At 36.7% G+C, this 24,406-nt stretch overlaps 1 long non-coding RNA gene across 1 annotated transcript in view; it reads right to left on the bottom strand.

The window, feature by feature from the left end:
* Positions 1–24,406, bottom strand: part of LOC118973103 (uncharacterized) — a 186,897-nt gene that overhangs the window by 159,350 nt on the left and 3,141 nt on the right. Inside the window, exon 2 of the long non-coding RNA XR_005062336.2 lies at positions 16,476–16,640. This is a non-coding gene — a long non-coding RNA (uncharacterized lncRNA). The remainder of the gene's footprint in view (positions 1–16,475; positions 16,641–24,406) is intronic.

The following is a 24,406-nucleotide window of genomic DNA, read 5'->3' as shown; positions in this document are numbered from 1 at the left end:
AACTTGAAGGTGTCTGGTTGCATTTGCCAGAAACCCACCTCTCTTCCTCAGAGCAATTATCTCTCTACAGCCACATCTCTGTTTCTTCACCACTTCCAAAGCTGCTCTTTTTCCATTTGCATTCAGATGTCATTCCTCTCAGGATGCAATAGTGCCAGGAATCAATAGAACAGGGCAATTAAGAGACTGACTTGTTGATCCCAAAATAACGGCCAATGAGACTATTGTCCTGGCTGTTTTAACATCTAAAGCAACTGTCAGAATGTGGAATCATTGCTTTGTTATTAGCATATTATTATTTCAGCAAGTAAAATGTCTAACACACATAACTCAGTCATTCCAGTTAAGAAAGACTTTCGCCTTCTACTTTTCCATTTTTGACATAACATGAATTTCTTACAGGCATATATTAATTTTAGAACTAGTAATAATAGTTTTCAAATATTATAACTGAGTTAGGCTCTAAGGATATGTTAATAGCCCCTAAATCATTATTATACAATAGCTAAAGTATCCTAAAGATCAGAATTTGAATGGAAAGTTGTAGATTGGTATATCATTGAATACTAAAAGAACTAATGGAAAAAAATACTTGAGAATATACTATGTAATCTGGAGCTGAGAATAAAACTACATAATGTAACATAAATGTCCCTTCTTTTATAATCATTTTATAATTACCAAATCAAAATTAAAACTGTATAAAAAGAAACAAATTGATAACAACACTAACTGAAGACAAAAGAAGATACTTTCCACTTGGGAGACATTTCCTTAAACATACCATCAAAAGGAATAAATTTAGAAATACATTCCTGAATTGCTCAAACTCTGCTGTGAGAATCATAATCAAGAAACCTATCAAAAGCAAAAGTTTCCTTTAAATTTTTCAATGGAAAATTATGTACCTTCATTAAGTTGACAAATGCATGTATTATTTAAAATTTAATGAGTGTGACTATGGTTATTTTAAGAGAGAAATGAGAGGATTTGATATGCATACCATGCAGGATTCAAATGGTTTCTCAGAAAATGAGCACATTTTGCTCATAATAGTTCTAAATAGATAGAGTAGACATACAATTCTAGGTTCTGTGCATTTTTCTTCTGGATATTACCTAACATCCACCTCATCCTCACATATGCACCAATCTCAACCCATCCCAAACCTCCCTCATTCTCAGATTTGACCTCTGTCTACCTCATGACTTCCCCAGGAGCTGAGGCACTCTGGTCTAGGGTAAGGGTGTCCCTTCCAAACCACACTTAGTAATTTTTTTTTAAATTGGAAATGAATTTGTTTGTTTGTTTACACATTAAAAATGACCCTGCAGTCAAAAATATCTATATGACTTACATAGGTAAAAATGGAAGATTCAATGCGTGCCTCTTATTTTGCTCACTCCCCCTCCTCATTAAAATGGCAATAAACAGAGTTTTGCTTTAAAAGATATAAATCCCCAAGTTGAGAAAGGAGGAGATACAACTTAACTACATTTTGGAAAAGGGAAAGCAGATGAGAGGACTCATAACTAGCTCAGAAGACTAGAAAAAGAAGAATTCTAACTTGGCAAATGAGGAAAGCCTGAATATATTCACAGAATCCTCAAAAGAATAGGTGCCGGAAGAACTAAGTACTTCCAGAAACAGGGTGTTAACAAGGAAAATTGGTAAAGAGCAGTTTAAGAAGCAGCTAGAGACCAGATCCCCTCCTTCACTCCATGAAGCTGGGCAGATTCCCAGGCAGCTGAGGAATCCTTACAACAGGAATAACTGAGATCAAGCAAACAAAAGAAAAGCATGTGGAGGAAATAAAGATTCTTCAGGGAAAAGGAAACTTCATAAAAACTAAATAATCCTAGAGAGAGAAGAGCAGTTAATAAGACACTATAAAAAGGAACATCCGAGGAACAAAAAGAAAGGTCATGGAATTTAAAAAAGAGAGCATAGTTTAAAAGAAAAAAACAACATATTTATTAGGAAAAAAATTAGGAAATTTCCTAGAAAGAGGAGGAAAAAGGAATGAAATAAAAAATAAGAGAAGAAAAAAAGAAAGTTTATGTGTTTCATTTAAATTATTTATTTTCATTAATAAATAAATGATCATGTCTAAAAGGTCAAATTTTACTAGAAGGCTTAAAGCAAAAAAATTATCAGTTCTCCAGTCCACTTTTTCCCACTCCCTATTTGGTGATTTCAGAGGCGAGCACTTAGAGTCATTCGACTGTTTCTTACTGGCATTTACCTAACGTTATATGTTTAAATAGTAGGTGTATTTTGCTATGTTTAGATACATCAATTTTGGGAAGAATCTAACTACTTCCTATTATGGTAGTTGAGCATTTTACTTTCTTGTACACCCAACCCCTCTGCTTTCTTTGCTCCAGGATTCCAATGTAGCTATGTTATTTTAATCAATATCCAGTTATATCAATGTAAATGTTACTCACAGCTGAGCACTGTACTGTGCTTACATTTCCTTTCTTATACTTTTGCCTACTTATAACCATCTTTTTTTTAATTGAGGCACAACTTACACACCATATTATGCACCCATCATTACAATTCAATGTACAACTCAATAAATTATAGTAAATGTATAGAGTTGTGCAACTATCTCAACAATCTAGCTTTGGAACATTTCCATCACCCCCAGAAAACTCCTGTGCATCTGTTTGTCAGTCCCTGCTTCCACTCCCAGCCCCAGGCAACCACTCATCTGTTTTGTGTCTCTATAAATTTGCCTTTTCTGGAAGCTTCATATAAATGGAATCATGCAATATGTGGACTTTAGTGTCTGGCTTCTTTCACTTAGCATAATATTTTGAGATTCATTATGTTTTAAACGTATCTGTAGTTTGTTCCTTTTTATCGATGAATAGTATTCTATTTTATGGATATACAACACTGTCAATCCACTCACCAGCTGATAGGTATTTGGATTGTTTCCACTTTTGGCTACTATAAATAATGCTGCTGTGAACATATGTGTCCAAGTCTTTGGGTGAACTTATGTTTTCATTTTTCTTGGATAAATACCTAGGCATGGAATTGCTGAGTTGTATAGAAAGTTTATGTCTAACTTTTGGAGAAACTGTTAACCTGTTTTCCAAAGTAGCTGTCTCATTTGACATTCATACAAGCAATGTTGGAAAGCTTCAGTTACTCCATATCCTCACCTACACATGAAATTCAGTCTTCTATTTAAAGCCATTTTAGGTGTATAGCAGTATCTCATTTTAATTTGCATTTCTCTAATGACTAATTATTTGGGGCATCTTTTCATGGGTTAATTAGCCCATGATCTTTTCAGTGAAATGTTTAAGCAGTTCTGTTCCCCAGTGTATTATATTTTTAATGCTGCCATAAGAAATTACTACAAATGTGGCTGCTTGAAATATTACATATTTATTATTTCACAGTTTCTATAGATAAGAAGTCCAGTTGGGATCAGCTGGGTCTTCTCCTTACGGTCTCACAAGACTGAAGTTAAGGTATCAGCAGGTCATGTTTCTTACTGGATGATTTGGGAAGAGTCCTTTTTCAAGCTTACTCAGGTTGTTGGCCAAATTCAGTTCCTTATAATTTTAGGATCAATGTCTGTTTCCTTGCTAGCTGTCATCCAGGAACTAGTCTTTGCTTCTAAATGTGACTTGAATCCCTTCTCTTCTCTCCGTATGGACCCCTCGAGCAACTGGGAAGTTGCTTCCCTCTCACACTTCAAATCTCTCTGAGTCTATCTTGTCTTTCTATTAATCTCTTTGACTCTAGCTAGTAAGGGCTAGTGAGATTATATTAGTATCACCCAGATAATCGAGGATAATATCCCTATATTAAAGTCTATAACCTTAATTACATCAGCAACATCTCTTATGCCATGTAGTATACTGTACCCACAGATTTCAGGGATTAGACCATGAACACTGTGGGGGGGGGGAGGTTGGCATGTTGTCTAAAATGCCCATTTTTTAACTGGATTGTTTGTCTTCTTATTAATGAGTCATAAAAGTACCTCACATGTTCTAGATACAAGTCCTTTATCAGATCTGTCAGATATGAGCAAATTTTTTCTATAAATGGACAAATAGTAAACATTTTGTTTTGTGGGTCACACAGAATCTCTTTTGCATGTTCTTTATTAACCATCCTTTAGAAATAAAAAAACATTCTTAGCTTGTACGTCTCACCAAAACAGGCCACAGGCCATGATTTTCCAACCCCCGAGATGTGTGATTTGCAAGTATTTCTTCCAAGTTGGTGGCTTATCTTTCAAAATTTTTTTCTGATGTCTTTGGGAAGAGTGCAGTGGACAGACTTTAAAATTAACTCATAACTCCTGCATCCTAGTATTGGTGCTTTGGTGTAATCCCTCCTCTTGAATATGGTGAGATGTGTGACTTGCTTCTAATCAATGGGAGATGACAAAGATGGCTCCATGTATACAATACAGTCTCTCTTTCTCCTTCCTGGCTTTGAAAAATAAACTTGCCATGAATCCTATGAACCCCTGATACCAGAAATTGCCAACAACCCTGAAAGTGGAGAAATGGACCTTCCCTCATTGAATCTCAGATGAGACCTCAGCCCTGGCTGACAACTTGGTTGCAGCCTTGTAAATTCCTAACCAGAGTACCACCTGAGTTATGTCCTGATTTCTGACTCACAGAAATTGTGTAGTAGTATGTGTTGTTTTAAACTACTAATTTTATAATAACTTGATAACACAGTATTTTGGTAATACAAAGAGCAAATGTCTGTAATTAAGTCTACTTCATTGCTTTTTGATATCATATCTAAGAAATCCTTGCCTAATTTATAGTCACAAAGACTTTCTCCAATGTTTTCTTCTAGACATTTTAGTTCCTACATTTAGATGTCAACTATTTTTGAGTTAACTTATATGTATGGTGCATAATAAAGGTCAGAGCTAATTTTTTTTCAATATATGGATATCTAACTGTCCCAGCATCATTTGTTCAAAAGATTCTCCTCTCCTCCACTGAACTGTTTTGGTACCTTTGCTGAAAATCAAATGACAATAAATGTCAGGGTTTATTTCTGGACTCTGAATTCTGTTTCATTGATCCATGTGTTTAAGTACTCATCTGTGTTGATCACCGTAGATTTGTAGTAAGTTTTATAATTGGAAATTCCAAGACCTCCAAATTTGTTTGTGTTTCAAAATTCTACTGACTAGGCTATATAATTTTAGGAAATTCAATATCATTTTAGGAGCAACTTGTCAACTTCTACCCAAAGAAAAGGTCTCAGGATTTTTATAGATTATATTGAATCCATAGAGAATTGCCATCTTACCAATATTGACTATTTCAGTCTAAAACATAAAATGTCTCTCCATTTATTTCAACCTTAGTTTCTTTCAGCAGTATTTTGTGGTTTTCTGTGAATAAAGTTTGTACTTGTTTTGTAACATTTATTCTCAGTATTTTATTCTCTTTCATGCTATCAGGAATACAATTTCACTTTCCAAATGTTCATTGCTAGAATTATTAACTGTAGATTTTTGTAGATACCCTTTCATCACTTTGAGGAAGTTCCCTGATATTATTGAGAGTTTTTATCAGATCATTCACCACTATATTTTTTGTTACATTGGCATATTACATTGATTTAGTTTCAGATGTTAAAACACCCTTCCATTTCTGTAATTAATCCCACATGGTCATGTTATATATTTTTTATACCTGACTGGATCTTATTTGCTAATCTTTTGAGGCCTTTTCCATCAGTTTATTCAAGGGGGCTATTGATATGTAGTTTTCTTTTCTTGAGATATCTTTATGTGGTTTTGGTATAAGGATAATACTAGCCTCATAGCATTGGGAAGTATTCTCTTTTCCTCTTTGAGAGCAGTTCATATTATTTCTTACTTACATATTTGATAGAATTCACAAGATACCTGGGCCTGACATTTGCTTGGTGGATTTAATTACTAATTTGATTTCTCTACTTCTTGGTCTATTAAGATTTTCTGTTTCTTCTTGAGTGAGTTTCAGTAATTTATGTCTTTGTAGGAAATTGTATCATCTAAGTTTTCTATTTTTTTTCACATAATATTGTTGATATTTCCTCATAAAAATTCTTTTAATTTCTGAGAGTTAGTAATGATGTCCCCTCTTTTATTCTTAAATTTAATAATGTGTGTCTTCTCTATTTCTTGGTCACAATAGATCAGGGGTAAACAGTACATCTGTCTTCGTGGTCAGCCCATGTTCAGCCAGATACTGCACTCAAACGCTTGGAGTCAGTAAGGCTTACATCTTGTTCACATATTTCTTTGTTGGTTGGAAGCACATCCAAATTTCAGGTAGTTTGATCTTAGACCCTGCTTTTACTCTGTCCTGCCCTCAGGTCTTCTCCACATATATGCATGGCCTTGCAGTCAGACAGTGATGTGTGAAAACTTTAGCTATCTCGTCTATGGCTAATTTTTTTGGAATCTACCCACTAAATGTCTTACAGGTCTACCACTCACTCCAATCAGGTTTACAACCTCAGGCTTGCATTGCAGGGTTGTGACTTTCATTATTCTTTTCCTACTAAGATTGCTACTATTACTGCCAATACTACTGAGTGTGGGATTTTTTACTGTCCATTCCAAATCAAGTCAGCCCCTTCCACAACAAAGCTGCTGGTTTTATGACTAGCCCCACCCTGGTACAAATATACCATGCCCTTTGAGCTGAAAGACTAAATGGGATCAGCCCCAGGCAAGAATGGGACACACTTCTGCTCTTACTTGAAGTTCAGGAATTTTTATTTTAGTAATAAATCCTTCTCAATTTGTTGTTTGCTTTGTTGAATTTCCAGAACCCTGAATTTTTTTTTCAAAAATGCACCGAGTTTTATACGTATTTTCAGGGGACAGGATTTGCCAGGTTACTTTGCCATAATTGCAAATTCCTGGCCAGGCCACCTGCTATCCCAGATACCTGTCAGTTTTCATTTATTTTGTTTTTCCTTATATTTATTGCTAATTGTCCACACACATGCCAATGGAGTCAGAATAATTTCCACCAGAAAGAAACCTCTCTCTTTCAATGTTTTATTTTTGGAGTCTTCCCTCCTGAGAACTTTCATCCTGCTTTTGCCTAGAGTAGAAATTAATTGCACTGCTTGTATCTTAAGACATCACTCCCTAATTATCCTGGAAATTCCCTTCACCTATCTTCTGATTTGGATTATGTCTCCTGAATTTCAAGACTTTCTCTTTGTTGTTTATACCCTTTTTATGGTGGAGCACTGTCTCTACCAGAGCTTTCTATTTTTTTCATGTTAAAGATAGTGCTCTTTCAGAGAGAGCAGTGATGGCAAGCCTCAACATACCTGCTTCTGTAGTCTTACTGCTCTGATCTATGCTTCCCTTAGGCTGGGTAGAAATTTTTTGTTGTTTTGCTAAGTGGATTTAATTCATTGCAATGCAATTTAAAATAAAGAGCCTAATTGCTAGGGAAAAAAGAATAAGGAGAGAAAGAAAAAAAAACAGAGTGGCTAGAAATAGAGTGGCTCTTTGCCAATGATTTTAAAATTTGAGTTGCATTCTTTTGGCCAAGACAAATTGCTGATTCTGGCCTCAAGGTAGATTCAAGAACAAAGTGAAGACTATTCACAGAACACATCACATTCCTATTACAGAAACATGAGGATTATAAGGCTGATGAACAAATTTACAACTGTCCATCCTAACAACATATCAGTACAGATCTTTGCCTAAAAGAGATTCAACGTGCAAAGACTAGAACTTAACCAAAATTTGTATTAATTCTAACACACAACCCATGTCAGAAGCATCCTGCAAATCTGTTTATCTCAAATACAATCAAAACAAAAGAAGGCTCTCACAGCTATGGAGACCATGTGCCTTGGAAATTCTGGGACTAATTGTATTTGGAGAAGAGGAGAAAATCTGATTTTATCCACTATAGAATTGCTGGTCTTAGAATGTTTTGAAGCAGGATATGGATGAATCAGTAGTTATTCTCTTTATATTCAGGATGCAGTTCAACCCTGACATCTCTCTGCAGCCAACTCCTGGTTTTTATCTAGTATATGCACACTGATGTCACCCAAGAAAAATTCCTAATTTATGAACACCTTTGGGAAACTCTTAAGACTACCAGTACCTTTGAAATGGTAAAAAAAATAAAATAAAAAAAGTTTATTTGTTGAGCAAAACTTCAATTGGATGAAACATCTGGGTACCTGAAGTGCAGATGGAGTGCCTGCAATGATTAGCCAACATTTATTTTTCCTTCTATAGTGAACATGGAAGCTGTACACACAGTACTGAGGCTCACTATATTCTCCACTGGACTACACTGGCACCAAGGGGCTATCTACATCCTATGTGAATATTATCTTCTGCAATGAAAGTCATTGTATCAATCTCAGGGACAATTATTGCCTTTCAAGAGGTTTTGTCAAGAACTGAAGGTAGAATAATAAGTTCTTCATTATACAAAAATTCATTAAAGTTCAGGACAGTATTAAAATGCTTCTTTGAAGGCTAGACGTTTTTTTTGTTGTTAATAGAATATTTGTTTCCTTATGTTTACACTTGAAAGAAAAAAAAAACAATTTAAAAGAGAGATTTCTTTTGGCCTGGCTCACTTGGAAAATAATCTGGGTCCATATAAATAAGGTAAATCATTATTTTTTGTTAGTCAGCATGTTGCAGCTATGAAGTCTTAACCAACCTGCAAAGTCAACAGAGCTCATGACTCCCAAATATTTACCAAGTATTGGGTCAAGCAACAATCTGGACAATGAAAAGGCCAAGCAAGCTTTGCCCAGCCTTCAGTCTAAGTCAGCTTTGTCCCTCTTGTTCAACCATACCCTATTCACCTCTTCCTTGTAAAACTTCACATGATTATAATTTGACATTTTAATGGTCTATTTGACATGTCAAATTGGCTATCATCCTATTTTCAATCAAACACTAATCTGGGTGTTGCTGTAAAATTATTTTGTAGGTGTAATTAAAATTCATAATCAGTTGACTTTAAATAAGGGAAATTATCCTAGATAATCTAGATGGACTAATTTATTCCATTGAAAGTCCTTAAGCAATGCTGAGGTTTATCTAAAGAAGTAATTTCTGTTTATGTACAGCAGTTTCAGCCTATACATGAGAGATTCTAGCCCACTCTTACTGATAGCCAGCCCTTCAAATTTCAGACTTACCTAAGGAACACACCCAATTGAGTAGGTTTAACTCCTTACAATAAATTTCCTAATAGATGTCTTCTACTGGTTCTACTTCTCTGGTTGAACCCTGACTTTAAAAACATTGTGTGATTTTTTTTGAAAAATGCATATTTTACTCTCTGGACTATAAAATTCATGAAGGCTGAGACTGTACCATGTTAATCATGTATTTATTTACTTTTTAGCTATGATATCCTATGGCATAGAATAATGCCTAGTTGACAAGACACACTCAAAAATTGCTTGAAGGAATAGATTGATAAATTTCTGTACTTTTAACTGAAAAATAACCCTAAATAGAACTAAAAGCAGAATTCTATCTTCCAAATCTCTGCAAGAAGCACAAGTGAAAAAACACATAGTTCATCTAGTAAAAGGCAGATAATATGGAAAAGAGTATTTTAAAAAAAGTAAAGCAGAGGACATAATATTAATTTTAAAAAGACAACACCCAAGAAGAAAAAGAAAAGCATATGTGAGATAGAGAGGATGAACTTATAAGATTAAATATATAAGAATTAGGAACTACGTATCAGGTTATTAAAAATTTATATTTATAAAAATAAATAAAAACATGAACTCAGTGGGATTCTTTATAAATCACTATTAGTCTATGAAACAAAATTGATTGCTGGCAAATAAATTAAGAATGTTAAATTATATGACATATGTTTATCTATAACAAACATATACTTTCTTTTACAATGTATTTGAAAATAAAAGTTTTTTATTTTCTAGGAACAAAGAATATCCCAGTAAACTTCAAGAAATGGAAGCTTGTGTACAAACCACTTTCTCTGATGATAGTAAAATAAAACAGAACAAAAAAATGAAAAAGCACTAAAAATTAATAGCAAAAAATCAGACATATATTTATAATCCTTTGGAAATTAAAATTATTCTCCTACCTGTTGGCAAAACATAAAATTAAATGCAAAGTGAAATAGCATATATTAAAAGGTAAAGGAGTCAACCAAAAGCTGTATTTAAAGATAGACCGAGTTAAAAGCTTCCATTAATTTTTAAAAACAAAAAAATTAACAGAGGAAATACTCTAACCATTTACTTTAAGATATTGGGAAAAAACAACTTTAATAATGCTATAAAAAAGGAGGGACTAGAAAGTAATGATGTTATGTTTATAGAATAGTGAATTAGAATCCACAGAGAAAATTGATAAAGCCAAAGTCTAGTTCTTTGAGAAAAACATAAAGCAATTATCATTCCATAATAAATCCAAATAAAAAGAGATGTGACAAATAGGGAGATAATTTTCATCTGTGTATATGGTGTTCAATTCTATGCTAATAAATGTGGCAATCTCAATGACAAGGAAGAAATTGAAAATCTAAGTTAACTATAAGGAAAATTATAAGTTATCATGAAATACTTTCCCAAAAGACTATAGAATTAGATCATAGATATCTGGATTTAGTTTCTGGATAAATTATTTTAATCTTCTGAGAAATTAATAATTCTACACAACATAAGCTATTCTATAACATAACAAAAGATGGAAAGCTTCCCATTATAGCAAATACATTAAGAATTAATCTAGAGAGTAAGAGGCATAGAATTTCCTAGATAGGTAACCTTAGATGACAACTCTCAAACCAGACTCCTAATCTGTAAAATGTGAACAGTTAAAGTATGGACTTCATAAAATGTCTATGAAATTTAAATGGGATAATTCATGTAAACCTCAGTTTACTAGATTCCCATGGACACAGTACATACTTGAAAAGGTTCTTTTTCTTTTAAGCTAGAATGACCCCTATATAAAAACCTGTTAAATGTAACTTTGAAATCAACAACATACTAATTTACTAAATGAGAAATTATGTCAAAATCTAAAAATATATGCAATCAAATTCAATGGACTATCAGACAATAATCAGGCATAAATGCAATAATGAGTTAGTATTAAGATGTGCTAATGCAATGTGTCCAGCTACATCAATACACCAAATAAGAAAGATTTATCACATTTGAAGAACCTATGCCTGATAGCCTCTTATAAGTGAGGAAGGAAAGTAAGATATCTCCTTAATATGATAAGCCAACAACATCTTAATGATGAAACACTAGAGACATTGCCACTGAAATCACAAAGAACACACAAATGCCTTTCCAACAAGCGGTGTTCTGGTCAATGTTTAACAACCAGTTCCTTCTGCAAAAACATATTTGGAATAGACATAGCTAGATAGACACATACACATACACACACAATTATTATATTTACTGATATGAAGGATACTTTATACCACACAATTTGCAAATAATAATAAAATATATAATACTTTTTACTGTGAATTCTATATAGCTAATGGAATCTCACAGAATGCTTTTATAGATCTTTGGTAAATTCTTATATTCATAGCCAACCTATGACTATGATTGACAAGAAAGAGTAAAATTCTGATGTGAATGATCATTGACATAGTACTTTTTATTAATGAGAAAGCTGAACAACAAAGATATATGTAGGAACTTTAATAGCTTGTCAATGATCTGAGTGACTTCTTTGCTCAATGGAAGAATTGTTTTTGAATATTAAAAGAGATGTTTCCTCAATTTTTTGTGCTATTCATGCTGTACTGGTTGCAGTCAAGGCATACTTTGTAAATTTAATCTGAATTTTCCCTATCACTTTCCAAACTCTAGACAATCAACAAACAATAAATCAAGCTGTGACTTGTAGTATTCATCTATTTCCATGGGTTGAATATTCCCATCATGGCTGATTTCAATCTTCCCAGGTGACATCACTGAATGTAGAGTAGAGAGCAGATGTGCAATGTCAGTAGCAGACCACTGTGCAATAGTCTACCATATAGACACAATGGACACAAATAAGCTCAAAAGCACAGACATAGTTAAATATTGTAAATTAGGACGTGATGAGTTTTGAGTATTTATTAACATTGTTTTTTATATAATTTAGCTAGTGTTTATATAAGTTAAATATTAGTAATGGCTTTAAAAATTCTTGAAATACTTTCATGAGCAAACTGCTGGCCTCTGCTCCCCTGGGCTCCCCAGCAAAGAGAACTGTGGAATATACAGATCTATAAGTAACCTGGACATCTTCCATCTTTATCCCCAAGAATATAAACATTGCAGAGCATCAGGGAAATATCCTGGAAATTTGGGTCATTTGGCCACATAAGCCTTAATCTATTCAAGTAGTAGGCCCTGGCCCTCATGGATCAGCCAAAACATTTCCAAGAGACTAGTGTTCATGAAGGGAGTCCATGGCAAGAGCTTACTGACTGATCACGGGACACCAGCTGGGGTTGTCTCTGAAAGTATGGAGCAAGAAGCCAAATGCTCTTTCTACCTAGACTGCAGCTGTATCATTATTCTTATACATAGGACTAGATTCCAGTCAAGTAGGGACAATAACAAAGAACAATTATTTATTATTTGTTCCATACCAGAGACCATGCTAAATGCTATACATATATCAGCTTTTTAATTCTTAAAACAACTTTGGTTGGTAATGATTATTATTCCCACTAATAAATACAAATCTGAAAGAGAACAATTAGAAAATATTGCCAAGATCACACAGACATCAAGTGATAAATTAGGATGTGAACAAACTGCATGTCTCCAAAGCCAATGCTTGATAAACCAGCTCCATTTTATTTTTTTAAAATTTTCATATCATTAATATATATATAGCAACATTGTGGTTACTAGATTCCCCCCATTATCAAGTCCCCAAAACATACCCCATTACAGTCACTGTCCATCAGCAGTAAGATGCTATAGAGTCACTACTTGCCTTTTCTGTGCTATACTGCCTTCCCCATGCCCCCCTCCACTACGTTATGTGTGCTAATCATAATGCCCCTTATTCCCCTTCTCCCTCCCTTTCCACCCATCCTCCCAGTCCCTTTCCCATTGGCAACTGTTAGTCCATTCTTGGGTTCTGTGAGTCTGCTACTGTTTAGTTCCTTCAGTTTTTGCTTTGTTCTTATGCTCCACAGATGAGTGAAATCATTTGGTACTTGCCTTTCTCCGCCTGGCTTATTTCACTGAGCATAATATCCTATAGCTCCATCCATGTTGTTGCAAATGGTAGGATTTGTTTTCTTCTTATGGCTGAATACTATTCCATGGTGTATGTGTACCACATCTTCTTTATCCATTCATCTACTGATGGACACTTAGGTTGCTTCCATTTCTTGGCTATTGTAAATAGTGCTGTGATAAACATAGGGATGCATATGTCTTTTACAAACTGGGCTCCTGCATTCTTAGGGTAAATTCCTAGGAGCAGAATTACTGAGTCAAATGGTATTTCTACTTTTAGTTTTTTGAGGACTCTCCATACCACAATGGTTGAACTAGTTTACATTCCCACCAGCAGTGTAAGAGGGTTCCCCTTTCTCCACATCCTCGCCAGCATTTGTTGTTCCTAGTCTTTTCTATGTTGGCCATCCTTACTGGTGTGAGGTGATATCTCATTGTGGTTTTAATTTGCATTTCTCTGATAATTAGCAATATGGAGCATCTTTTCACATATACCACCTCCTTCTTAAGTTTCCTTCTCAAGATCTAGGACCTTGTAAAATCTATTAATAAAAACTTGGATGGTGTTCTTTCATTCTTCAACATACTACATTAATCCATTAACCAATATCCCTGGTCTACATCTGTTTTTAGCTAAAATTGCCAATAGCATCCCTTTTCACTATCAGAAATGTCCTGGTTTGGGTGTTAAATTACATGGTCCCTCTATATATAGAATGTGTTGTGTGCGTAAGCAGTAATTGAGGCAAGCTATCTCACTGCCATTATTTAAGTGGGTCCAAGATAGCCACAATACAAAACTAGTATCTACTTTCCTCTTCACCTTACTAGATTGAGTCTGCATAGCCATAGCTCTAGGGGACTTACACATTCACGTGTCTGCATAAAGGGGAAAAAATGGAATTTCCCAAACACAATTACACTAATTAGAATGTGAGGTCATGCCCTTTGACCTCTGGAATTACATTCACTGATTGTCACTGCCTTAGCATCATCTTGAATGAGTCCCCCAGACCATTTCTTGTGAAGACCTAATCCTGACAGTCATGAACACATTTCAGAGCAACTTTCTCCATCCCAACCTGGAAAAGTACAAGTTTCTACTCCCAAAAACCTAGCAGATACCTGCAAAAGGGGTATCTCAAAATGATCAAGGTTATCTAATGCTTTTGGGATGTGAGGTCAACTACATTCAGTTTACAGTGGTCTCAGAGTACTAAATATAACTCCAGAAAGGAAAAAAAGATATTGAAATAAAATTTGGAAAGCCTTCAGTGGAAACAAAAAAAAGTATTGTGGGAAGCCAAACAAAAATAGTGTCATTTGAACTAATTCTTTGTAGATTAGCTATTATTATTAAAGCATATGTAAATTAAAGGCCCTTTTCTTGTAAATATATCAAGGGAAATTTAAGCTTAAAAAGATTTATAAACACAAATAATCTGCTTTTAAATCTTGAATATTATATAATCTATATAGACGAACAATGTGTTAAGAAAAATACATTAGTAGCAAATGTTTTCACAATTTTAAGTATGTTCTGTGCATTAGTAGAAATGTTTTCACAATTTTAAATATGTTCTGTGTAACCTTAATTAAATTCAGAACTTCAAGCACAATCCAGTTCTTCTGATACTAATGAAAGAAACTGTCTTCAGGATACATAATAGTAATGCTTTTTGCTCTTCCTACCAGGAAAACTATATTTTTTCTGGTCTTAAAAAAAAGCTTATTACTAGTTTTCTTACCAGATTAAAAAAAAATCCACAAAATAACAGCCTGAACGGAAAGCTCATTTTGCCCCTCAATATTGCCTAAAGCAGTAATACAGGTCAGTATGTTTGTGTGTGTGTGTGTGTGTGTGTGTGTGTGTGTGTGTGTGTGTGTGTGTGGCAGGTAAGGGGGGTATATGTAATATATTTGTTACACTGCTGCTTTTCCTGGAAGATTGTCATTCCTCTCTTGTTAATACTGCTTGATCTTTTTAACTATTAGTGTAATCAAGAAATTAATCCTGATGGATATATCCCTTAAGCACAAGGGATGGCTCATAATGATATTAACTTGCAATCTAACAAGCACTTAGAGACTAAAGACTACTACTATGATCAAGTCACAAAATAGACACTGCCAGAAAAAATTTTAAACTACTGTAGCATTACCATTATTCTTTTTTGCTATTGATGTACTTGTATTGGGCTGGAATAAATATTGCATTTCTTTATGAATATGGTCTTAATGAAAAATTAGGGATTATGATTACATTATTTGACCAAATGGAGACTCATGATTTACTTTTGTCTTGGCATCCATAAGAGAAAATATGACATTTTTTGAAATTTTCCATTCTCATTAATAGATTTTTTTCTAAAGTATTTAAATACTTTTTATTAATATTAGGATAAATTTTCCTAAACCTTACCTCAAAATGTTTTTGAACATAAGGCAGAAGGGAATATGAAATGACTTTAACAAATCTTTGAATAATAAGTAATGATTGCAAAACTTTGTTACAGCACTGTATCAAGAGCCCAGCACACAACCCTGGCCCTGCCACCTAGGGCAGGGCTGGGCAAACTGCCCACAGACCAAATGTAGTCTGGACCCTGTTTTTGTAGGGCTCTCTACCTAAGACGGTTTTTACATGTTCGAAGAGTAAACAAATCCAAAAAGAATGTGCAAATGAGATAGTATGTGCCCTGAAAAGCCTAATACCATCTGGCTTTTTACTGAATTTTGTCAACCCTTGATCTAGAAAGTCACAATATTTTCAGGGAAATGAGATTTGCGTATGAGAAACGTAGGATTATATAATCAAGTGCTAAATTATATAAAACAGATGAAGGCAAAGTGGGAGTTCAGAAAAAAAAGAGATGCTAATCATTGTGGAGCAAAATTATTGGGGAAAGTCCCTGCAAATGATCACCTCTTGAATTCTCCTGTGCTCATGAATGACCTGCAGATTTTGCAACCATGTGGATTCTGATTTAGCAGGTCTGGATGGGCCCAGGGATCTGCATTTATAAGATCCCAGGTGAAACCCAGGTTGCTCTTCCACACACTACATTTTAAATAGCAAGGACTTAGAGGACAGAAAGGGTTTAGAAATGTGAAGCATGGCAGGTGAAGGGGCTTACCTGTTGATGCACTTCGAAGCCATGGTAACAAGCTTAGGAAAAAGTTCAACACCAGAAAAAGCGTACCTGCGTTTTCCATCACCTTCTCATGAAATGACGATGATGAGGGTCCAGTTTTCCCCAACACTGTTACCCATATTGCTGATGCTAAACCAAAGCCAGAAGAGTCCTTCACATTCATAAGAAACACAAGGATCATTTTTTCCAGTATTCTGAAGGACAAGAAAAGCCCTGTTGAAAGGAAAATATTCTTAAATTGGAGAACTGCATTGATATGAGTTAGTTTTGTAATACAGATTTTGCAGTTTAACTTCTTTTCTATCCTTTTATATTCAAACTAATTTAAAATGTTATTTAAAATCTAATATGTATTTAGACTTCAATATGTATTAAAAGTTAATTAGTATTAAAATTAATAAGCATTTAAAACTTTAATTATGTTTAAATGCTATAATTTCATTCTTAAACAATCAAAACCCACATTCATCTCTGGCCAGAGTAATGTATATGAGTAACCATCACCCAAAGAACCATTTGCACATAGGACACTCTAAGCATCCCTAAACATGCATTTGGTTAAGCTAACCTAAACACTACTAGCAGTTGTAAAAATTTTAAGACGACTTTATTTTTACTGCAAAATAAAGATATGCAATAATCTTAGGTACAGTTTAGGAGTGTTTTAAGGAAAAATTATGGCAAGAGAGTGAATGACTTGGATCCAGCTGCTCAAAGAATCAAGGGCAACCTTTCAAATCAGGCCATCTTCCTGATACTCAATAAAGCAAACACACATAGATGAGGACTAGGTTCCATAACAGTCAGGGAAAAGAAGTTATTAACCTGGAATAAGAAATCATGGGGATGCTCAGATTTTTTTCTCCATGTTTCACTCAAGCAGTAGAGGAAAATATCTTTTCAAATTATCTCTATGACATCCACAGCCATTATGCCTGGGTAGTTATAGGCCCAATGGGCTTGGTACCTGAAATGATCAGTGGGATTGAATTCAATTAGTGGTACTGCTAAGTGGTGCCTTTGAAAGCACAGTATGCAAAAATAGGCCCACTTCAGAATTGAATAACCTGCTTTGCTTCCTTCCTCCTCCCAACATCCTCAGACTGATCTCCTGAGGGTCACTTGGTTAGAAAGAGTCTATCTTGCCAATGGGTTTCAGCAACAGGCAAGTTCGCTATGGACTCAGTATGACCAAAGAAATGACAGTAGAAGAGTCTTGGAGTGAAAGGGTTATGCCCAACTTTATTTCCACGGTGCAGGCCAATCACTAAAATCTCCTTCACCCAGAGTGAGTCTGCATGCAGCAAGCCGCTCTCTGCCTCTGGGCCTCTGTCCTTGGCATTGCCACCACTCCAGCCTCTGCTCTGCTCTCCTGAAGCCTTGCAACCGTGTCACCATGTAGCCCAGAGCACTGGGCAGAGCTCTTTATATAGAGTCAATAGCAACGTATTGCCCACAAGTGTGGAGTGAGCTAGCCAACCAGGGCCAGGTGAGAATCCTGGCCACGGGAACTCTCATTTTATCCATACTCCACCCCTCCAGGATTCTCTCCTCTCAATCTATGTGCCCTCAATCCTCTGTAATGGTCCCTGTGTGAGAAAGCTGGAGCATTGTAACCAAATTCCATAATAACAACAGAGGCTATGACAATATACAAATAATAAAAATTACAACAAATTATAATAGCCCTCAAACCTGAGAAGATCCATTGCATCGTGGCTGTATTCAAACCAGTTCTAACAAAGTATGTATAATAACCCTCAAGTCTGAGGAGACCCACTGCCACTAAGTGATCATCCTGACTGTATTCAAACCAGTTCTACTCAAGTGAGTTAACCAAAAGGACCATGGGTGAGCCTTACAACACCCACCTTCTCCAGCCCCTCCAGCAAAAAGTCTTGCAGACACACAGGCTAATCTTGTTGCTTTATCTCTGCCTTCTGCTTTGTCCTCAGCAGCCAGAACCACTGCTCCCGTCTCGGTTGTTGCTACAGCTCCAGTTTTCCAATTTCTTTCTGTCTGCTCCTGCCTTTTCAAACCAACCCACATCTGGGACCTCATGACCTTCACAGGGCCTTTTAAATTCTTCCTTCAAGAAGCAGCCCATGTTTCCTTCTGTGCTTGAGCCTGAGGATAGAAGTAGAGCATGGAGTGCTCCACAAACTGTGGATGGGGCTGCACCTCTCCTGAAAGAACCTGGGGTTGCCGAGTCTTTCTGGCTTTCCACCAACATTCAACCAGGTGGGGTCTCAACTGAGGAGGAGCTGATGCCTCCGGAACTGGCAGAGCCTCCACCCCCATCTGTTTATCAAACTTCCGCTCCTCCATTTCTGAGGCTGATGGCTCCACTACATCCTTCACCTGCCGCACAGCACCTGGTGGCCTGCGTGCTGCTGCTTCTTGTGCTGCTCCTTCTCGGGCCTCTTCCTTCACGTGCCCCATGGCACCTGGCAGCCTGCACTCCCATACTGTTTCTTCTCGTGCAGCTCCTTCTCAGGCCACTGCTCTTTCTCGTGCTGCTTCCTTTCAGGCTACCACGATATCCTTTACTATTTCCACAGCACTTCGTAGTGACGCCATTTCAATCAGCAACTGTCTTGCCAATGGGTTTCAGCTCCAGGCAAGTTCACTATGGATTCAGTGTGACCAAAGAAATTGATAGCAGAACGCTCTTTGGGGTGAAAGAGTTATACCCAACTTTATTTCCAGGTGGCAGGTCAGTCACTAGAATCCCATTCACTCAGAGCGAGTCTGTATGCAGCAAGCCAGTCTCTGCCTCTGGGCCCCTCCATCTGCACAGCTGTCCTCTGGGCCTCTCTGCACAGTCATCCCACACAGCTGCCCTCTGGGCCTCTGTCCTCAGCACTGCCACCACTCCAGCCTCTGCTCTGCTCTCCTGCAGCATTGTAGCCCTGCCACCATATTGTGTCCAGAGCACTGGGTGGAGCTCTTTTTATAGAATCAATAGCCATGTAGTGCCCACAGGTGTGCAGTGAGCTAGTCAACCACAGCCAGGTGAGAATCCTGGCCACAAGAACTCTCATTTTATCCACAGCAACAAATTTTCTTTCTCTTAGGGTGGACGCCAGTCCTCCACCCCTTTAGAGTACCACATGTCCACAGGGGGACACTCAAGTGTCTCCCCATTTATAGGTGCAGCCTGCTGAAACACTGCTTCCATGAAGGCAGCCTGTTCTTTTTCCTTGGTCAACAATGAACCCTGCCAACGTCTTGCCAATGGTTTTCAGCCCTGAACAAGTTCACTATGGATTCAAGGTGAACAAAGAAATGAAAATAGAATGCTCTTGGGGTGAAAGGGTTTATACCCAACTTTATTCCCATGGTGGCAGGTCTATCACTAGAATCCCGGCCACTCAGACATGCAGCAAGCCAGTCTCTGCCCCTGGGCCTCTCTACCCCCACAGTGGTCTCAGTCTCTGTCCTTGGCACTGCCACCACTCCAGTCTCATCTCTGCTCTCCTGGAGCCTTGCAGCCATACCACCATGTTGCCCAGAACACTGGGTGTAGCTCATTATATAGAGTCAATAGCAATGTATTGCCCCACGTGTGTAGTGAGCTAGCCAACCAGGTGCAGGTGAGAATCCTGGACACAGGAACTTTCATTTTATCCACAGGGTCTCTTCCTACTGTTGAGCTCCCTTTTCCAGCAGCTTCTAATTTTTAAGCCTTAGTAAATTGCCCCATGCTCTCTTTCCCTTTAACATTTACAACTTGGCTTCATTTTTAACCCTGTAACCTATACTGTGGGACTCTCTAGATGTAGTTCTGACCTCAGTCACTTAATTGAGAGGCTTAAAACTGATGAAAGGTTTGAAAAATAGGTAAAATGAAGAAGAGTTGAAGGAACTGAAATTCCTTAAACTGGAAAAAGGAGAATGAGAGTTAAGAAAATCAGTTGTGTGCTACAGTCAGTTCATACTAGCTCTGAAGAATTGATTTTTTAATTTTTAGAAATTTTGCAAGCTGGTTGTTAAGCACAGCCATCATCAAAAGTAAATTATGTAAACTTACATATTACAAACAAAAGTAATCTGAAGGGTAGCAAAGAAGCTTTTGAGAGTGATGGGTATGTTCATTATCTTCACTCTGGTGAAGATTTCAAGATCTATCGTTGGTACTGTAGAGTGATTGCTAAAACATTGCAAATCTTATTTATTTCACTATGAAATTTTATGTAAAATTTTCCATAAGCCCATTTTCAGTAACTAAATTCTTCATTTCTCTCATGGTATTTATTCTTATATAGAAAGTGGTAGAAATTTGGAGTCTATTTTAAAGGATGGAAGCATGAGCTTTGCTGATCAGTGACACTTTGTCATGTGCTAGTGTAGATAAAATGAGAGTTCCTGCGGCCAGGATTGTCACCTGGCCCTGGCTGACTAGCTCACTGCACACCTGTGGACACTACATGGTTGTTGACTCTATATAAAGAGCTCCACTGAGTGCTCTGGGCTATATGGTGACATGGTTGCAAGGCTGCAGGAGAGCAGAGGCTGGAGTGGTGGCAGCGCCCAGGACAGAGGCCCAGAGGATGGCTGTGTGGGGCGACTGTGCAGAGAGGCCCAGAGGACAGCTGTGTGGGCAGAGGGGCCCAGAGGCAGAGACTAGCTTGCTGCATGCAGACTCGCTCTGAGTGAATGGGATACTAGTGACTGACCTGCCACCTAGAAATAAAGTTGGGTATAACCCTTTCACCCCAAGAACGTTTTGCTGTCAATTTCAAAGGTCACATTGAATCCATAGCGAACTTGCCCGGGGCTGAAACCCATTGGCAAGACAGCTATGAAAACTTCTCTAGTGACTGTAGGTTCATGCTGCTGTGGTTGAGAACTTCACCAGTACACTCAACAGCTCACATGTAGGAGCTGAGACTGACCAGCTCATTGGCATTATTAATCCAAAGTTTAAGGCCAGCAAGAAGAGTGCATTGGCAGGTTGAAAAAGTGAGGGAATTGAGGCAACTGGTAAAAGAAAGGTTGAAATGTCATCCTGGAATATGGGCTGGAAAGGCAAATACAGTCCATATTTTCTAAACTTTCAGGTTTCATAAAAGTGTGAGGTAAGAAATGTTTTATAAAAAAATACAAGTAAAAGTGATTTCAGATGATAGCCAGTATGGATAAAGTGAAGGTCCCTGTGGCCAGGATTCTCACCCAGCCCTGGTTGGCTAACTCACTACATGTGTGGGCAATATGTCACTATTGACTCTATTTAAAGAACTCTGCCCAGTGCTCTGGGCTGCATGGTGGCATGGCTGCAAGAGAGCAGAGCAGAGGCTGGAGTGGTGGCAGCGCCGAGGACAGAGGCCCAGAGGCATAGACTGGCTTGCTGCATGCAGACTTGCTTTGAGTGGATGGGATTCTAGTGATTAACCTGCCACTGTGGAAATAAAGTTGGGTGTAACCCTTTCACCCCAAGAACATTTTACTGTCATTTCTTTGGTCACATTGAATCCATAGTGAACTTGCCTGGGGATGAAACCCACTGGCAAGACAGCCAGCGTCCACTATGATTTGTCTCAGGTTCAAGGGAATCATTAAATATTAGCTCTCAACTCCATCTTTTAAATGGAATTCTGTTATTTTATTTTGAACTTTCAAAATACTATTCCTTTAACTTATTAAAAACTGCCCAATCATTTATAATTTATAAATGACATTTTGCCAAAGGTTACAGCAACTATCTTGTCCTCAAGAATGGCTTTGGCATTACGCTTTGCAAACAGTATTTAAAATAAAATCATTTTGCAGCTGGCATTTCTCTATTCCCAAGTTGTGCCTTCTAGTAAAAATTGAGAAACAAATAGACCGTAATTCTTGATCCCAATCTTTGTTTTAGTTAAGTTTTTGTGGATAAAAGGAATACATACTAACTGGCATTAGCTAGTTCAAGGAAAGGAACTTTACTGTAAGGCCTTGCATTGAAAGAGAATAGAAAAGGTTTGGAATTACAATAGCACCTGGTCTTAGGGCACTGGAGCTGAATGGCTTTTTAGTTTTCAGGTGTCTGGCATCTGTAGATATCCATTCCAATGGTCCTGGGTTAGCACAATACTGCTGCTTATTTTTCTTCTACTATCAGCAGACTTTCTCATAGTTTCTGGCCCCAGATAGTTTTGCACAAGGCCTACTAGCAATTCCTTACTTCAAATCTCTGAGAGGAAATATGACTGTCTCAATATATCTGTTTACAGCAGTTGGAGGAAGAGAGTCAGCCTACAGATTGGTTCCCAAGGTCAGGAGCAGAATGCTACTCCTATCAATTTTACCTGAATGGGGCCACCAGTCATCTAGGCAGCAGAGGCTCTTGATGGAGCAACTCCCTTAGAAGAGGAACAAGCACAGTAGGTGATTTTAACTACAATTGCTAGTAGGTCAGGACTGAGGAAAAATGGGCCCAGTACTTGGGTGCATGTTGAGGCATATTTAGGAAACACAGTAACAAGACTCTTAAAAAAAGTGCTCTACTTATTTTGTTGCCTGTTCAGATTTTGCCAATTGTATACTGATAAATTAGGAGCTGCGGCAGGCCAGTCTGTACACATACTGTGCTTTGTAATAGCACATAATGATTTTCTATTACTTTTTTCTTGAAACAAAGATTTCTCACACTTAACTGTGGATCCAGCAGATAATATCATTGCAGTGTAAGTGATAAGACAATCACTCCACCAAAAAGCTCCTTAACAATAGAATCTCAATGTCTCAATGATTTTTTGCTTAATAATCATTGTCAAGCTTATGGATAATTTCTGCATGCAAACAATTAAGAATTTAACTTTGGTTTATTAAAATGTTTTTAGTTGTATTAAGTTGTACTTACATACATATACAATTCAAATGCCTAGAAATGCTGGTTTAGAGTTTTGAGTCATACTGCATTTAAATGTATGCAAGACTTACCTTTTGTTTAATATTAAAAACATTTTATGTAACAAGTTAATTATACTGCACTTATTCGAGAGATATATACAGGATGTACATTTAATTTGAACTACATTTAGAAATGTAACAGATTGTGTGAATTAAGCAACTTCCAAGCGAAAACTTCGGAGAGTTTCCTACCACACAATGATTACAATTACAGCCATCCTGGGTGTGTCTAAGGTAATAACACATGTCTGCTCTTTGGGCTCCAGTTGTTCCTTCTTACAAGGGTTACTTGGGTACTATAGAATTTGGACAGTTATGGAAAATTATTCACTGTTATTTTATTTGCAGTATTAGTATGCTTTAAAGGATTACCACATGGTTATTACTCCTATAGGCATTATGAAATTCTTCAAACTCTTTTAACTTCTTTCTAAGAGGAGTTAGGAATTTGTTAGGGTAAATTAAGTCTTTTAGACAGTTATAATGCCTTCTATTTAATAAAGTAATTGTAGTGGACATTTGACTTTTTTTTTTCCTGCTTCTGGGATTCTTGGTCAGTTAAGAAGCTAGAATAGATTCCCAAGAGAAATAACAGTATTCCTATTCATTTATTCAAGTAGTTAATTTGAATTTTAAGAGATGTAACCTCCCAAACAGTTATATCCAATTGTAGATATATAAAAGTAAATAATGGTTTTAAAATATGTAGATTAAAAACAATCATGACAAGCCAAATAGTAGTAGAAAGTCAAAGACTTAGGGAAAAGAAAGGAATTATTTGGTCATAATGGTTTTCATAATTGCTGGAACTGAACCTGAAATTCAGTTCTAGGATTACTGTCTGCCAAACTGGAGATGAAAGCAGACTAAATTACAAAGAAGAAATACATATCAGTTCCTCAGTGGAAATAAAGGTTTTTGCCTTACATTACAATTTTAAAACATTTTTATTGATAAATATGACATGTATACAGAAAAGTGACCAGACATATTCAGCCCAATGAATTATCACAAAATCAACAACTAAAACAAGACCAAGAACAAAAACAACACTTCAGATACTTCTCCTCCCCCTTTCTTCTAAT

The sequence above is a fragment of the Manis javanica genome, chromosome 1, assembly GCF_040802235.1.
Source record: "Manis javanica isolate MJ-LG chromosome 1, MJ_LKY, whole genome shotgun sequence".
Taxonomy (NCBI): Eukaryota; Metazoa; Chordata; class Mammalia; order Pholidota; family Manidae; genus Manis; species Manis javanica.
Note: the sequence above shows the minus strand (reverse complement) of the source record. Positions and strands in the feature narration are given on the sequence as shown.